Raw genomic sequence first — 5,169 nt, 5'->3', positions numbered from 1 at the left:
TGTTAACCTAAACATTTTATAAATCCCTTAAACTTGATTAGAGACCATCCATAAACCACGTGGACACTTTTTTGGGAATCTGTTACCCCCCCCCCCTCCCCCGTGAACAATTGTCCATACAAAAAAACCTTTTTGTATGGATCGTGGACAACCGACATACCCCCAAGTGTCCACGTGGTTTATGGATGGTCCCTTAATTGTTTACTTTATCGCATACGATAGTCACTTTAAAAAATGAATACAATGAATTTACAATATACCCAACTGGCAGTCGCATGATTGTGATGAATGGCGGCATGAAAGTATATCAGAATCTGCATGAAATCTGTCCGCATGCATTTTTTGCGATATAGGAGTATGACATTTTTGCCCGTTACCGACAATTATCGACATTACCGACGGCTTTTTGATTGTATTTCACAAAAAAAACACTTAGCAGAACGAGGATTGAACCACCAACTTCTTGGTTATTGATCCGACACGCTACCACCGCGCCATGGACGCTTGATGAAAAGTGAGTGAAAGAGCACCAAGATATGCTTCTCTTTGGAGTGTTGCTCGGGGACGGGCCAGCTTTATATGTGTTGGTGAGAACTGCAGATCGCTGAAATTTTTACACGCGGGCAAAAATGATCTACGGGCTTGCTGCGAAAAATGTTATAAAATATGACATTTTCTGCAGCAAATCCAATGTTGCAGATTTTTAGATATATTTTTCCTTTGGGTGTACAATGAATAAAATGAATACTATAAAAAATGAATACATCAATTATGGTCACAAAACTAAATATTTTCAACTGTTTCAAAAGTCATGATATCAACTTCATACAAAACTCCTTAGTAAACTTATAAAAGAGTGCAAGGCCGTTCCAAATATTTCTAATCGGTATAAAAAAACATGGGACAAAAAAAAATGTTTTTCAAAAAACTACAATATTTCAATGGAGAAAAAAGTCTAATGAACTGAAAATAATTTGAAAATAATTTCCAGCATTTAAAATCATATTAAGAATATTTGAGATCGATCAACAATTTTTTTTGAAAATCTGTACTGCAAGTACAGTTATCCCACATATTCGGAACACCCACAAATTAGGAACACTTTTGTGATAATTTGTCAATAGCACGCCAAATGCATCTTTTCTATCGACCCTACTATTTTAAGGACCTTTATTTGGACAATCTCTTGCTATTCCACTAGTAAAAGTAGTTAGTTTTAAACAAAAACTGCATTTCAAGACTATTTTTTCCAGAGCAGCAAAACACTGCCTCCAAATTGGCTGTCCCTTAATTGTGGGATATTTTTGTACCTCCCACAATTGTGGAACACCTAAATATAACTGCTATTTTATCAAAAAAGTTATCAGACCATTCGTAAACCATAACTAAGCTTGAGTTTCATTGGTTTCAGTTTGCAAAGTCATTATTTTGTTAAAAATATGTTCTCCTGGAGAGAAACAAAGCTTGTTTACATCCGTAAAAAAAAGTGTTCCGAATGTTGGGATTTCAAGGTTCAATGTTTTTCTTTAAAATCTTGATATAAAGCGTAAAAATTATAACCATTTTATACATCAATCGAAAGATCGCAAGAAAGGTAAAAGCCAATCATTGTCTTCAATTATCGTTTTTGTATGATTTTTTATACATTGGCCGATCTGTAAACCGTTCCGAATATGTGGGATGGCTGTACTGCAAAAAGTTTTTGTTCGACTAAAAAAAAATTTCGCCAATACATTGATATTTTGAACACTAAAGATTGCAAATCAAACAGCTCATTCAATTCACATTCACACTTAACGTGAACTGTCACTAGAGAAAGCGAGATAGACTGTTTATTAACATAAGTTTCACGCCCTTTTGAAAAGTTACAACGGAAAGTTTAAAACAGTATTCCTGAATCATTTTATTTAAGAAATATCAATAAATCTTCGCCGTCGTGCTAACTTGTCATACATGCATTTTGGGCCAAATTGAGTTAAGAACGCCCTTCTGTGCAGCACACAATCCCTCTCCTTTCGACCTTCACAGATCCTAAAAATTCAATTGCAATCCTGAGATATTCAACGAAATCAAAAAAAAAAAAAAAAAAAAACTCCGTGCATTTTTTTCACTCAACATATAAAAGTAGTTTCAGTCTTGTCGTGCCATCTTGTCACTCCCTGGAATATGATGTAAGTGCGACAATTGCCAAAGGGATTTCAGGTCAGAACGCGTTTGACGCACGTACCAGTTAGACTACCGTAAACGTTTGTAATTATAACTCGGGACTCCAGCAACCAACTTCAACCAAACTTCGGGACGATGCACAGAATGGTCAGCCAAACAAAACGTGTTTGTTAATGTTTACATTGCGTGCTTTCGTTTTTGTTTATTCAAAGTCAAACATTAAAACGCGGTTTTCTCGGAACGTCGAAATGGCGGGTGCGACAAGATACAGTCATGCCTCGGTTTTGCACTGCCCCGGTTTTGCACCGTTCAGCTGCCTCGGTTAAGCACGGCCCAGTGCTTAACTGAAGCACAGAGCTTATGGGTTTTTAGCTAACGTCATGATTCGAAATCCGGACACTTAGTAGCATAACATTTTTGTTATAGTTGGTAAAAAACATGTTACAAGTTGAGAATGTAGAAATATCATCAGGATGTCGACGTCGTCGTGCTATCTTGTCGCACCCGCCATTTTGACGTTCCGAGAAAAACGCGTTTTAATGTTTGACCTTGAATATACAAAAACGAGCGCACGCAATGTAAACAATAACAAACACGTTTTGTTTGGCTGACCATTCTGTGCATTGTCCCGAAGTTTGGTTGAAGTTGGTTGCTGGAGTCCCGAGTTATAATTACAAATGTTTACGGTAGTCTAGCTTGTACGTGCGACAAACGCATCCTGACTTTCCTGGCCTGAAATCCCTTTGGCCTTTTGTCGCACTTACATCAATTTTCATGGAGTGACAAGATAGCACGACAAGATTGAATCTACTTTCATATGTAAAGTGACAAAAATGCACGGAGTTTTTTCGGTTTTTGTTGAATATCTCAGGATTGAAATCGAATTTTGGGGATCTGTGAAGGTCAAAAGGTGAGGAATTGTGAGCTGCACAAAATGGCGTTCTTAACTCAATTTGGCCCAAAATGCACGTACGACAAGTTAGCACGATGGCGACGATGTAGTATAAACAGTCAGTTTTAAGAGTATGCATGCAAAAGATGTATATTCTAACAATTTTTCATCAGAATTTGAAAATTAAAATGACTTGTTGTGCTTCGATTCCCGGACACCGATAAAAGCTGATTCGAAATCCGGACACTTTTGCTTCGAATTCAGGACACTCGTTTTTTGCTAATGAATCGCACAAATTTGGACGGAAATGTTAGTGAATGGCATTCTTTAGGTCTCAAATAAGCTGTTAACATCAAAACAATCGATATTTTATATAAAAATTTGCTAGAATTGAAGGAAATCAATACCATGAATTTCTGTTTTGCATTCCCGGTGCTTCGGACGCCTAGGAAATATTTCACGTGAAATGTTTCGCATTTTTGGTAATCTTATAATTTTATTTTATTTAATTGTTTTGACATTAACTACAGCGTTCAAACAAACTTTAAATGAAAGTTGATGTTAGAATTCATCAAATAACACAGTTTTGACATTCATAATGCGAACTTGTATCCAAATAATTGATAAAACAAGATGAGGTGTCCGGGTTTCGAAGCGTCCGGGAATTCGAATCATGACGTTATATGGGAGACATTGGCTTTAATCGTATGAAAAATCATGCAAACATCACAAAATTATAGTGTTTTGGAATTGGAATGATGTCAGTTATTCATTAAAATTATTATTTCATGAAAATTTTCACAAAAATACGTAATTTTCCTGTATTTTGAAAATGCATTTTTTTTTCTCTAAAGAATCCAAAAATATATTGTTATTGGAATATGGGTATCAAATGATCAGGTTTTTTCATACATTTCGGATATAATTACAAATTTTTTAGAAAATACTCAAAATTTTCACAAAACTACGTTTTATCGAAAAAAATACTCAAAATTTAAATTTTTACAATATGGGTATTAAACGATCGGGATTTTTTCATACATTTCGAATGTAATAACAACATTTTTAGAAAATACACTAATTTTTCACAAAACTACGTATTTTCGAATAAAATACTAAAAATTTCCGTTTTTAGAATGTTAGTATCAAACGATCGGAATTTTTTCATACATTCCGAAGGTAATAACAATATTTTTTTGAAAATACTCAAAATTTTCACAATATGGGTATCCAAAAATCAAATCATTTTTTTTCAAAAAAACGTAGTTTTGTGAAAATTTTGAGTATTTTAATTTTTTTTATAACTTTCGAAATGTAAAAAAATCCCGATCGTTTGATAACCACATTGTTTAAACGGAAATTTTTAGTATTTTTTTTTCGAAAATACGTAGTTTTGTGAACATTTTGAGTATTTTCAAAAAATATTGTTATTACATTCGAAATATATGAAAAAATCCCGATCGTTCGACACCCACATCGTAAAATTTGAAATTTTGAGTATTTTTTTTTTTAGAAAATACATAGTTTTGTGAAAATTTGGAGTATTTAAAAAAAAAATGTTATTACATTCGAAATGTATGAAAAAATTCCGATCGTTTGATACCAACATTCTAAAAACGGAAATTTTGAGTTTTTGTTTGTTTTTATTATAGAGACTTTACACAGTTTGTGCATTCGCCTCTTAATTAATAAAAAAAAAAATACATTCTTAATTCATATACATCAATTCACACCATTTCATGAAGTTGTCCGTTCTGAGTTTTGCACTGTCTTCTTTTTTAATTTGTCGCAACGTTTGCTCGTCCATCTCCGTTTCACTGTCGAAATTTATTTGAGTGCGCTTCTCTTGTGGTGTTGTTTTGGAGTCGTCAGAAAGCTGTCGTTTTATACTCTTCCCTTTCTTCTCAACAATTCTAAACCCATCGTCGTCGGTGACCTTCGAGATGGGATCAGGTACTTTTGTTGTTGTTGCAGCTGGTACAATAGGATTCGTCGCTGTTTTGTCTTGCTTCTTGTTGTTCACGATCGCGGTCTTCTTTTTCTGTTTCACGGATGAGCAGGTTTTCTCCGGGTGACTTTTCTGTCCACATCGTCGGCAAGTCGGGGTCTGG

Source organism: Culex quinquefasciatus, chromosome 2 (genome assembly GCF_015732765.1).
Source record: "Culex quinquefasciatus strain JHB chromosome 2, VPISU_Cqui_1.0_pri_paternal, whole genome shotgun sequence".
Lineage (NCBI taxonomy): Eukaryota > Metazoa > Arthropoda > Insecta > Diptera > Culicidae > Culex > Culex quinquefasciatus.
This window is presented reverse-complemented; position numbering follows the sequence as displayed.